Consider the following 13,789-nt stretch of genomic DNA (forward strand, 5'->3'; position numbering starts at 1 on the left):
TGCAGATTTACAACAATATCAATAACTTCTATAGATATTTTATTGGCTGTACTTAGATTTTTTAATCACATCTTGTTAAAAGCTGCTTACTTTGAAGTTAACCAATTATTGAATAAAAATGAAATGCAAGGTTAGAAATTTGGAAGATTTGAACACTGTTGTTTTAAAATGATTCCTAAGGTGAAACTTTTTGCCTTTAATTCTGTTTTAATTTGCATAAATTGATTTAAAGTATTAATAGTTGAAATCTGAGGTAGAGTCTATTTCAGCCTTGGAAGAGTCTCTGGATGTTTAGATTAATATGCAGCTGCTTCTGTTGAAAGTTCACATGATGTTTTGAGCGGATTGGGTCACGTGTGTCTGTCGTGGTTTTTGCGTCCAGTGAGGTCACAGGAACATTTCCTATAATCCCTCATTACTGGTGCAGTAACGTAGAACCAGCTGTCACTCTGCTGTGAAAACCAAACCGAAACTCAAAACCAAATTTATGACTTTATTCGTGCAACTCTTTGTGAACTTTGTAGTTTTATTGACCTACAGAAACATGTGACATGCTCATTTACTGAGTAATCCTCCAATCAGCTCGTCAAACGAACTACAACCAGTCTGCTGAGTCCAGCCTCTCTCACACAGAAATATTGGGTTCTTTTAAGTTGTTGACCATTTTTGCTTTGCATCCACACAAAAACAGTTTTTAATGGACGATTTTCAGAATGAAAATAACTTTGTCCTGGTTTCTTTGGCTAACGCTCATGCATTAACCAAACCTGGAACCTGAACTAAAACCTCAAATGCGTCACGCATAGCAAAAAATGACCGACTAGTTTTATAATCCGACACGAAGAATCTGAACTTTCTTGTCACATAAAAGACTCTACTCGTGCTTATTGTTCATCGTTCTTGTTTTCTTGTTGTATTTACCACTAACTAATGTAGCAACTTCATATTTAGCGCCATCTACAGGTCTGGGGGAGTAAAAACAGCATCTTGGAACATTCTCTGTGGTTTTCGACCTTTGAAACGCTGCTCAGATTTCCAAAAGTTTTAAACTTTTCAAACTCAGAAATTTTCCATGTTTTTTCTAGAAAATGTTCTAGACTAATCTAAAAGATTTCTGAGTTTTTTTCTAGCATATTTTCAACTTTTCAAACTCAGAAATGTCCTTGTTTTTTCTCTAGACAATTTTGGAGATTAATTTCAAAATATCTAGATTTTTTTAGCACATTTTATACATTTCAAACTTAGAAATTTCCTTATTTTTTCTAGAAAATTTCTGAGATTTATCTCAAAACCCGTTCAGGCTCTGATAACGGCGGGTTGATTTTACAGTCATAGCAACAGATGCTGTTTTCAGTCACAGAGAGCGGCCTGTGCTTCACTAAACTTAGCTGAATAAACTGGATTCTCTGTTTTCTGTGAATGAATAGATCCAATTAGCGGAAACCCAGTTAGCATGCTTGGCCCACGTTCACATTATATCAGAGCCTGCAGCATGGAAACTTCATGGACTCAACTGGAGTTCTGCCAGTGGTCAGATTAGTGAGAGCATGCAAACACAGTTAATCTTTAGTGTTCATTCATTACGTTTCGCAGCATCACACAAGGTTCTCTCCTCTGGATATGAGTGGACAACAGTGGAGAATGATTGTGTAACCTCTGATGATCTGTCCAATCAGAGATCTGAGAGGCAAATCAGGCAAAACGCTGAAGAATTATCACAGTTTGCAAAGATGCAACTACAGGAACTAGTTGTATTATTTAGAAATAATTCAGTTCTCAGTCGGCCCAAAGCATATGGGAGTTAAGTGGCTGCTTAACTTGAGCACAAAGCTAGCATGATAAATATACTTAAATACCAGTGAATAACACAAACAAAATACTGTTACACATGGAAAAACAATTTCCATGTTATTTCCACAAATAGGTTGATTTCTTCCTGCTGCCGTTGCTGCAAATTTAGTATTTATTAGCTGATGCTAATTTAAAATAGTTAAAATAATAAAATAAAAATGTATTTTTTTAGTTCTTGTAATGTTAAAATCAACAGCCATAATTACACTGGTATGATGTCAGCTAATTACAAATGATGCTAATGATAGCAGGTATGCTACACACAGAATCTGATGTTGACACTTTGGTAGGGGGTCTCAAATGAAAACCTGCTTAGGGCCCCAAAGAGTCTTGGATCTGCCCTGATTCTGGCCTTTTACTGTCTGTTTTTCTCACCTGCATCATGGCGGTTCTGGCTGCTTCGTTCAAATTTCTCTCTGACATAATGTTGGCCACAGAAGAGCCCATTAATGGAGAACATGGACCACATAATGGTGCGTCCCCTGGTGTGTATAATTTCGGTCAGGAGGACAGAATGTGACGCTCCAGTTAGCGCCGCCGTGTCCCTCTCATTTCCCTCCGTAAAAGGTGTAGATCCCTGGTGAGAGGAGCAGAGAGACACAGAAAGCTTTCTTTATACAAGCAGGAATGTTTTAAACTGGGCTTTTCTTTCATGATCAATCAGCTTCACTTGATTACTTCTAAGTAACTCCAAACACGAGTTTGATCCAAAACTGTTAATTAAATTCCAGCTCAACCAGAAGTTTATGTGTGGGATTGACATAAGATCCTTGAGTTGGCAAGTCTGAAAATGCAGCCTGTCATTTTGATGAATAAATGAGCTTCATAATCACCAGAACACGGTTTCAGTTTCACGTCTGAGCTGCATCCAGTCGGCCCATCAGGCTTGAATCACGACCAGGCCGTTCCAACGCCAAAACCTGAAATGGAAATTCTCACTTTTGATCAAGTTTTTCTGTGTTCTGCAGGTCAGAAACATACGAGACGAGTTGGACCCCAGGTGGAAACGAAACGTTAAATCTGAGTTTAGAAAGGAAACGTGGAGCTAAACGTTATGAGCAAATAAAGTGTAAAGTGATACAATTCTCCTTGTTTAAGACCTGCAGCTCATAGAAAGCTAAAAATTTAGTTTGACACTAAATAGTTACACTGTCATGAATTGTGGTTGTTTAATGTGCACTGTCCTAATAAATTAAATTAAATCCAGATATTTTCAGCTCTGCTGCTGCATCTTTATCTCCATTCTGCTCCGATTTACTCCAGATCTTCCTGCTGCTAAAGTGCTGGAACCATCGGGGTTGGATGGATGGATGGATGGATCCATCCATGCATGCGTCCTCTTGTTACTCTCACATCGCAGTCATACCTCCACTGAGGGACGCCTCGCTGCAGCGGCAGCAGCTTCACTGGACCGGGCGGGGAAATGGCGGCAGGCAGCGGCCGCTTAACGAGGCGTTCTGCTGGGTCCAGATTGTTTATGCTCCGTGTCATGGAAAAAATGAGGCCCAAATTAAATGGCTCTGCTCGGGCCGCGCGGATGCCCATGTTTCCCTGCAAGAGGCATGGAAGTGGAAACACAGGGAACCACAATAGCAACACAAAAAGGGAAAAGAATAAACAGCAGGCGGAACGTCAAAACAGAATCTAAAAATCGAGAAGAGAGAGAAAAACAAGATAGGTGGGGAGGCAGAGCTCATGTGTGGGGAAACGTGTCGGTCCACGCTGACAGCATGTGACTGAGCAGACAGCAGCGGTATGGAGAGTGTGTCTTTTTGTCTGTCTGCCCTTTTATGGCCAGTCCTCTGCAGACAGAACCATGAGCAGTGTGGATGAAATTCACCCAGAATGAAATCAAACCAGGTAACTTATATCCACCCAATCAGAGGAGACGATCTTGGCCGTTTACTTAATGTCTGCAGGCTGATGTTTTGGCTTTCCTTAAACCTGCACACTGACTCACACAGCAGGGAGGATTATATGACAGAAAAGACAGAAAGTAGGTGAACTAAAGGTGACCTATTATGAATCCGTGTACAGGTTAGGATAGATTTATGGTCTATACAAAACGTGTTCATTTCATTTTTGTGCCCCAAATCTTTCTTGGATATTGAGATTTCAGACTGCTCAGTTCACAATGAGCATCTGTCACTTTATATCCAAACAAAGACAACTCAACGTTTACAGTCACACATGAAAATGGCTGCAAACAGAAGCAAAATTTTTATAACCGTACATCTTTGAAAAGCAAAAATGGAGCCTCCTGCACAACCAGCAAGAATGCAGAATCACAAAGTACTTGACTTTTCCACCAGCCATTCTACAGAGCATACAGCTAACCAAATGTGCTGGACCTTAGCTTAGGTTGCTAGATAACAACCCAGTGATCCAACAAAAGAGATTTTTTGAAATGGCTCATTTTCCAAATAGCAAAAAACATGAACTTATTTCCCAAAACAGTTAAGTGGGTTTTTGGGCTCTTTCTAGAAGCAGTTCAGACTTAAATGGATGTGAAAAAAATTTATTTTGCATCACAGATCCCCTGCACTCACGATTCTATGGAACAGAATCAGAACCAAACTATCCTCAGTGCAGGTTCACATTCAGCAAATGTACAAGTCTCAGCATGGTGAGCTAATGCAGTTTCGCCGCTTTGTTAGCTTTTCTCTCCTGGTTTTGGTTTGCTTTGGGATCTCCAGAAATGAGCTGGATTCTCTTTGGGAACAGGAATGTCTGGGTTTTCCTCCCAGATTTGTTACCCTGACGACCTGATGGGAAGACAACTGGCAGATAGATATTTTCAGCCTCTTTTTATTGTTGTTTTCCAAAAGTAAAAAGGAAACAATCCAAACTCATTTTAACAGCTTAGCTGCATGATGCTTTCCCCAAACCGTTGGGATTAATTAGCAAAACGTGTGAAATGCTTATTTTCTTGGTGCTAAAATCGAGTTTCACACTTTTTGCTTCGTCCATGCGTCTCTTTTTCCTCTCTAAACGGACCGCAGCACATTAAAGGATCCAGAAATACTCCGCAGCCGTCAGCCACTTGTTTCACCCCGGGCCCTCTCGACGTGTGTGTGGGCACTGGAGTGTGTGGCGGCGAGTGAGGGGGAATGCGGGAGTGATTTTAATGCTGTGTGTGGGAAGGGGAGATGAACAACCCGAAACCTCGGCATCTCTCACCTGCTAGTGGAGATGATGAGCGGGTGGGTGGGGAGTCAGCGGGAAATGCGCACAGCGCCGTCACTTTTCTCCAGACTGCAAAACTCATTATCTTCACTCAAATGTTAGCCGTTATCTAGATGCTTCAGCAACCAGACAACTCATGATGCGAGAAAAAACATGACCCTGACATCTGTCTGCATCAGGATTGGCTTGTTTTCTGAATCAAGTTGTTGAGAAATTTCCCTTCTTGGTAAGATATTCCTTTGTTTGGTTAAAACAAGTTTGTTCTTCATCAAGTGAAGTTACTCAGAGCGGGAAGAGAAATTTTACTCATGTTAGAGTTGTGAGTAAAAGTAAAAAGTTCTGCGCTGTAAAAAATAATCATAGAAGTACAAAAAATTACTCAAGTAAATGTAATAGTTACTACCCAACTCTGCTGGTGATAAATGCACAAAATAAAGATTTACATAGCTCCACAAGGAAGTTCTGTTTTCATGAAAAACCTCTAAAGTTTGTAGGCAATTTAGCATCTTAATCACACTTAGCTTTCTTTCTATGCTGATGACAATTTTGTTTCTTTGCCTAGAAAATTTTAGGACTAAAGTCTTAGAGTAAGTGTACCCAGAAAGGCTGAATCCCTCCCCAGTTATTGTCTGAGTCTCCTGTGACATTGAACATGAATTATTCATTTCTGGTCTGTCTGAGCTGAACGTAGCGCTACATCTGGAGAGAAATGTCACTGCCTGCCTCTCAGACGCTCTTTCCTACACCCACAAGGAGCTGGAATGTCTTCGTGGAGGCATTAGCCTTTCCTAAACCAAAAATACACAGGCAAAAGTACAAGGGATGGATTAACCTGTGCTGAAAGTTTGTTTGCTCCAATCTTGGCTCCAAACATAAGCTTATTACCGGCAGCACAGCCGTAACACAAGCTTACAAGACCAAAGGGCATTTTGGGCTTCAGAGGTCTGAGATTAGCCCAGCTGTAAGGATAACAGTGTAAGCAACAGACAAACAGAAATGTAAACAACAAACCAGACCTTGTGAAAATGAGTTTAAACGTTATACTGCTTGGTAACCCACAGAGAAATGCAGTTGATTCTCGAGAGCAGATGTCCAGACAGATTACAAACGTCAACAAGTCAATTTGTAAATGTAGCATCAAAACTGCAAACTAAAACACTCAGAAGCTGCATTTCCATTGACCATATTATCGCTCAATTTGATATTTCGAGAGAAAATTTACTCTGGAAATATGGAAAGATATCAATAAAAAAAAAAAAAAACTTGTTTTTTGGCTCTACAGGGATGTCAAACTTATTTTATGCTAACTCAAGATCATGAATGCTCTTAAAGGGCCGGTGTGCCAGAATGCATTCACAAAACCATTTCACAAAATGTTAAAATATCAGTGGATTCTTAAAATAAAATAATATCATTGAACATTTATTTAGTCCCTCCAGGACTCATAATTCTTTTTGTGATTTTTTTGCAATAAAAATCAAAGTGTTTGTGGTTCTAATTTGGAAATATTTGGATATTTGCACTTATTTATGATGGTAAATGTAACTTTTTATGACTCGCTGTATATATCATGGACTATAATCTGACATAAGTCAAGGCTGAAGCAGTAAGACAAGTAAGAGTTTTTGACAATTTTAGAGAAAAATCTGCAATAAATTTCCAGTTATATATAAGCGCAAAATGTGTGAGGATTTGATAATTTTGCATGAATTTCCATGATAATTCTCAAGAATCTGGAGGGACTGATTGACATAATATGGTAGTAAACAGATAAAAACTGCATTGATTTGATTGATAACATAATATTTAAGCACACTTAGTGTTTAGTCTGGAATCTAGAGGGCCACATACGGCAGACCGGATTTGGCCCGCAGGCCTCAAGTTTGACACCTATACACTCGGATCAAGTGGGTTTTATTTTTTGGTCGTATCAAAAGTTATTTATTTTGCAAAACTGCAATGGAAATGCTTTTCTTCTGTATCACACAAGTAAGATGATCAACAACTGAATGTTGCCATCGACATAAACCACAAAGAAGAAAACAGGAAGTAGTTGGAGGATCATAACTCTGCATGTTTTTCAGTGATTTACTGCTTGAACTAGCTTATTCATTTGTGATTTTAGTTGCATTTCTTATTCAATGGAAACAGAGGAATTGTGGAATTGGGAATATTGATAAAAATTTTGAGTTTGCAATGGAAATACAGGTATTGTGGTCTCTAAATGATCCAAAAGGAGTTCAGAGTAGCCAAGGTCTTCACTCTGGTGGACCTCACAGCCTCACAGCTGGTCTGCAGTCATTCACCCTCCAAGTTACAAGCAATAAATTGTCCAAAATGTCTCAGTATTTTGAAGAATTTGGTCTTTTCACTGGGTCTGTTCTTTTGAGTTATTTCTAAGTGTGTAAATTCTCCTATGGAGGGAGACAGTAAGTTTGACTGAAGTAGCAGTTCGTCCTGTAAACGGTGTGTTGCCATTTTGAACCGCTGTTGGCTCTTTGCACGTAAATTCATGAACTTCAGAAAGACGTGACGACTTCACAAACGGATGTTACAGCAACTCTGCCGTTGGTCGCCTTATGTCGCTTTTATTTAACTGATTTCACTGTAAAAATGGTCGGGTCAAAACGAGTCCAGGTTATTTTCCATTTAACTCAAGAGGATCACAATCTCCTCTTCGTTAACACAATGGAGACAGAAAAGTGTGGCATCACTTCATACTAGAAAATAATAATACTATATGAGCAGATCTGTTTGATTATCCATCCATCCAGTGCTGGTACCTATCTCCAGCTTCTGTTTGATTAAACATGTTAAATCTCAGATTTATGCAGCGTTTTCATATAAACCTCCCTCCATATGAGCGGACGTCCTTTCCTGGCTGGAATATCGAGTCCTGGTTGGTCTGTGTCAGTACAGCCGAAGCACACTGCTGTGATTAGAGCAGGATAACCGCCACGATCCGTGCAACTGACTTACAAAGTGTTACATAACATTTTGTTGACAAATCAGGATCATTTTAGCAGAAGCTCCAGATGGCTTAGAGACTCTGCTGCTGGATTAATTCATACAGCTCTTTCATTTCAGATCCTTCTTGTGGAGAAAGACTCATCTTGACCAGATTATTACATCAGATCAGGCTGGAAACTCGTGTTTCAGATTGTATTCTAGTCAGCACATGTTCATGTTTCTTAACTCATACTGTAGGAAATACTATAAACACATTCCAGGAGTGTTTTAGGGAAAATTAGCAAAGTTACAGACTTTCCTAATGTGGAGATTTACCAGATAATCCATGTATGTAGACAGAAGGAGCTCACAAGCTAAATACTGCAGCTCCTAATGATGAAGGTGCAGTTATGTAAAATCACCTTTTAGAGCTTTATATCAAAAAAGTTGACATAAATTAAGTTTTTATGTTTTTTAATGTTTATGAAGAAATTATTCCCTCATTTAAAACACACCTGGAGCGTTGCCTTGGTTCCTTCATTCATGTTTGAGAAATCCTTTCATTTCAAGGCGCAGCTCCTCCTCAGAGCTGCAGTTTCCAATATTAAGATATTTGCACTAGAAAGCAAAGTAAAATAATTGGTAAGTTTTTGTGTTTTTGCAGTGAAAGTCCACATGTCTGTGTCCCTTTCTCTCAAACTCTTTGTGATCTGCCAACCTTGGCTGAAACTTAAGTTTCACCACTGAAGAAACGTCAGATTACGCTGAATTATCTTGTGTTTGCCTTGTTATTATCAAGATTGTCTTATTTTGTAAAACAAATGTCCAAAGTCAGGCCACTCTTCCTGTCCTAATGAGTGATGTGTGCTGTCTTACACGTTGTTAAACATGTCCTTCTCAGAATCTCTGAGATCCCCCTCTTAGTCCAGTATGTGTGGTTAAACTCTGCAGAAGGAAAATTAGTGACGTGTAAGCTGAACAAAACCTGTATTGTATGAAAGCAGTCAGCTGAACAGAGCAGCATACTCCTGAATCAGAGTTAGTCAAGGACAGAGGGAAAAATAGACAAATTCAAGGAACACCAGTTCTGTGAAAATGTGATTGCAGGAGTTTTGTGTGGAATCAGAGATTTCTCGGTTTGATAAAAGGGTAATCAAGGCCACTTGGCTGGACTTCTGTTTGCAACAACAAGAGAATGTACCAACATTGTTTAGTCCTACAGAAAGTAATAGAAATGTTTTGTTTTTATTGGTTGTTTGCATGAAAATTCACAAGTCTGGGGTCTACTCTGGGGACGTTTTGCAGCTCTTAGATGGATGTTTGGAAGCATAGGAAACAATCCTGGGGCTTACTTTGTTATAAAGTAAGCCTCATACATGATGAAGTTGGATGCTGGAAAGTAGGACAGCAACACGACTCAACCTTAAACTGCAATATTTTTGAGTGCATGTCTAGACTTCCACAGAAAATGAGAATGAAGTTTAATCAGATTGAGGCAGAACATGAAAGGAAACCACAGGCAGTAAAGTTTGGGGGAATATCCAGAGTATTGACGAATGTAATGACTCTTTATTCAGGATGAACACATGATGTTATGACCTGGTGAAATCCATCCTGTAGATAAAATATGCATGTACGAAAACATGCAAAACATTAAAACCACCCAACAGTTCATCTTGTTTAAGCAACAAGATGAACTGGGTAAGACTTTAACTCTTTAATTTGGATTAATGAAGTTTTAATAAAAATAATTAACATAATTAATCGAATTTTTTAATAAGGTTTGATCCTTTCAGTCGTTTCCGGTGCACTTGGGTTTATTTTTGGCTTTAAAAAGCGATTTGATAGTAACTTTGTGTAAGTTGTGCTAAAAGGAGTTAGCATACCAGCAAAATTATTCAATATATGGAATCAAATTCGGACCAAAAAAGTGAACTCTTGTCCACTTACAGAAGTGAACTGTGAAGCGGTTTGAATGCCAATGTGAACGCCAAGCGGACCATAGACTGCTCCAAATGTAGGAAGCGGACTACAGCGCACGGCATTGTGGGTAAATACAACCAAAATAAAAGCGGCAATCTAATGCTAGCATGAGAAATGGCTCTTGGTCTCTAGCCAAAGACACAAGAGAAATCCTACGACTGCTAAAATTTGATGCTATTTTTGTTTACATTGTGCTCAGTGTCTCCTTCAATGTTTATTAGGGCAGCGCCCCCACAGGTGAGGAGGGGAACAGGTTGCTTAAATGTTTTTATTTGTTTGACAGTACAAAGTGAAAGTGAACTGGCAGAAGCTGAAAATGTAACAAATGTTGCAGTTTTGTTGCCACTGGACTAAAAGCTGTGAAAACAAACCACTCAAACTCCAGAGGACAAGAACATATTTGCCTTTTTTTCCTTTTGGGTTTAAATGAGAACTAGATAGCATAACTTTCCAAAGTCTGGTTATCCTCAAACTGTTCATAGAGTGAGTCTTTTTTTGGCTTGTTTCTAATTTTAGGGTCACATATGTTCTGTTAATGACGTAGGGTAATTATTAAAAACAAAGAAACGGGCCGAGCCAAGCGAGGAGCCTTAAACTATTACTCAGCCACTACTACGCCGGACAGCATGAGCCTCCATGTGTCACACAGAGCAGCAGCCAGACAACACCCATTGGCTGAAAATAGGTCAAAGATTCGCGTCATCTCTGGATGTGGGAACACGGCGGATTACTTCCTCTTTCCTCTGATTTACAGCAGATCGCTGCGGCGACGCGGAGCGCTGGCTGCCACAGTTTCAACAGGCTTTGCATGCACACAACGGTGGAAATGTGCCAACACAGTGGAGACGGTGCAACAATTCGGCTCTGGATCAGTCAGTGTCACTAGAAAGGAAAAGAAAGAGCAGAGATGCTGCTCCACAAAGTATTTGGGCTGATAATTAAAGATAGATTTAATAGATTTAATTAATAGACAGAAAAGGTTCAAATGTGATTGTTGGGTTTAGTTTATATGCTAATGTTGCTGCATCAGAAATCACTGAATTTACTAAATAAAATATGTTAAAAGAGCTGAAAAACTAGTCTGGTCCAAAATTGGAACATTTGTTACACTTTCAGATGGTAATTTTTTTTGTACAGTTCTGCTTTAAATTAAGAACCTTATGTCAGTATGGAGAGTGATTTTAAAAAGCAGGAAAAACGGACGTGTTAAGTGTGAAAACGTGCCTGCACCCATACTATTTGTGCTGGTCCACCAGTTCAACCAGTGCAAAACCTGGTTTAGAGTCCTGGAATGGCTCAAACTTCAAACCAGTTAAACTGGTGTGGCTCAACTGGGAAATCATCGCAGTGTGGTTGAATTTAAGCAGATTGAGTCAAAGCTCCTAAACAAACTCAGTTATCATGAATGCAACATATTAGTTCCTCACATATTGGTTTGAAGAGGTTTTTTTAGCTTAATGATTAAAATTTTGATTTAAAACTGCTTTTGTATTTACTCAGGTGGCAAATATGTCAAAAGTTATAGTATTTAGATTAAATTAGAAAATCTTCAGGCACCTGAGCTTCATTAACAGGTTTAAAACTTGATGTGTCTCAAACTTTTTAGTGATTTATTGGCCTCAACTTTATAAAATTGGCACAAATTCAACATTTCAAGTTGAGAAAATACATTGAAAAAACAAAATCTAACCAAGTATTTTGTTTAATTTATAAGGCAAATGTCTTTAAAATAAGACAAAACTCAGAAGTAACTTTTCAGCAAGATATGTTTGTTTTAAATCAATAATTCCTTAAAATTGATTTTAAAAAACATACTAGTTCCAGTGGAAGACTTTTTTAATAACAAGACATTTTCCCATGTTTATAAGTGAAAAGAAATCTGAAATTAGTACTTTAACTAGGAACCAATACTTTTTCATCAAGATTAAGAAATTATTCACTCAAACCAACCTCCTATATCTTGCTGAAAAGTGACTTGTAAGTCAGTTTTATTTAAAAGTTTACGAAGATATTTGCACTAGAAACTGGACAAAAATACCTGGAAATATTTGGCGTTTTTGGTTTTTGGTGCAGGAGGGGAACATGTTTTTCTCATTTAATTTGTTTGGTAAGTTTTCAGCAAGATATTGGTGCCTCAAGACTCAAGTAAAATAATTTCATAAGGAAAATGTCTTGTTATAAGTGAAATAATCTGGCAGTGGAACAAATAGTTAAGGAATCATTTACTAAAAATAAGCTCTTATATCTTGGTGAAAACTTACTTATAAGTCAATTTTGTCTTATTTTAAGTGTACAAAGATATTTGCACTCAAAACTAGACAAAAATATTTGTTTTCGTAGTGTATTTGTGCCTCGTTCCAGATTAAAGTGATGTCCAGGCAAATCGTAAAAGCCTCATCAAGTTGTTTTCTTACTGTGAACATTTCTGAAATGCTTTTGGCTGCACAGAACAAGCTGTCAGAGCTGGCGTGTGAGCGCAGCATAGCTGAGGAGGTTCAGTCTGTAAACGCCGACATGGCTCTGAATACTTTGCATAATTTTGCAAATGCAAGACAGTTGCATGAAAGCCAGAAAACCATGAAAGTGTTTAGAAATAGGTTACAGCATCGGCTCACGCCCAGCAGAAAATACGATGACAGTCTGTGTGAGTAAAGAGGAGTGATGCAGTCAGTTTATTATATGAAACATCATGAGACCACAATAGGAGCTGGACCAGGGTGGTTACTGTTTGCTTTGGGGTTTACGGCCTAGCTGTGTGCAAAACTCACATAAAAAAAGAACAGAGAGATTTCCTGTGTGCATAAAACACAAAAGTTTGCATATTTGGAATAAAAACATCTGTATTATCGTTTACAACGTTTTTAAAGGGGCATTTTTACTGACTTTCACATGTTTTTCTTCCACGTTCTTTTTTCACTTAAAAGGGTACTTCGCTTTTTGCCAACACTGCAAATCACAGAATCTTACCAAGTATTTTAGTTTACTTTCTAGTGCAAATATCTTATTACACTTGAAATAAGACAAAATTAATTCAGAAGTAAGAAGAGAAGAGTTTGTTTTAAGCCTCTAATTCCTGAATATTGATTTAAAAAGTCCCAAATCCACTGGCTGATTATTTCACTTATAACATGGACAAAATGCCTTGTTATAAGTAAAATAATAACCGGTGGAACAAGCACTTTTTAAATCAATACTCAAAAATTATTTACTGGGAAATATAAACCATATATCTTGCTGAAAAGTTACTGTTACTTGTAAGTTAGTGTTGTCTTATTTTAAGTGTAATAAGATAGAAAAAAAACTTTTCTAAAAAAAAAAAATTCTGAGTTCGACATGTTGAAAGTTTTGAGAAAAAACTTTTGTAATTAATCTCAGAATTTTTTTAGTTTATTTTCAAAAGTTGAACATTTTTGAGTTTTGCAACTGACATTTTTATGATTGTACAATCTGAGCTAAAATTTTTGAATTTTAAATTTTGAGTTTAATTTCAGGAAATTTCTAGAAAAATCACGGAATTCGATTTTTTTCTCCAAAAAATAAACTTATTTTAGTTATCTAGAAAAATCATGGATATTTCTGAGTATCAAAAGTAAAAAAAAAAAATTCAATGTTTGAAACTCAAGTATTTTCCCCAAAATTTCTGAGATGACCCTCAAAATTTCAGAATTTTTAAAGCAAGTTTTAACTTTTGAAACAAAAAAAATGTTCATGTTTTTCCAGAAAATTTCTGAGTTTATTTTATTATACTTAGCAAATTTTCTAGAGTTTTTTTTTTTGGCAGAAATATATTCTTCTCTTTCCTCTTTTTCCCATCTACGAT

The 13,789-nt window shown here is 37.7% G+C and overlaps 1 long non-coding RNA gene across 1 annotated transcript; it reads right to left on the bottom strand.

Annotated features, from left to right (window-relative positions):
- Positions 1-1,216: 1,216 nt before the first annotated feature.
- Positions 1,217-4,019, bottom strand: LOC106943427 (uncharacterized). The gene is made up of 3 exons (XR_001423912.1): positions 3,218-4,019; positions 2,685-2,771; positions 1,217-2,428 (listed from the first exon to the last, which is right to left on the bottom strand). It is a non-coding gene; the product is annotated as an uncharacterized LOC106943427 (long non-coding RNA).
- Positions 4,020-13,789: the final 9,770 nt, after the last annotated feature.

Source organism: Poecilia latipinna, unplaced genomic scaffold (assembly GCF_001443285.1).
Source record: "Poecilia latipinna isolate Pla-1442-1.1 unplaced genomic scaffold, P_latipinna-1.0 Scaffold99, whole genome shotgun sequence".
NCBI classification, from domain to species: Eukaryota; Metazoa; Chordata; class Actinopteri; order Cyprinodontiformes; family Poeciliidae; genus Poecilia; species Poecilia latipinna.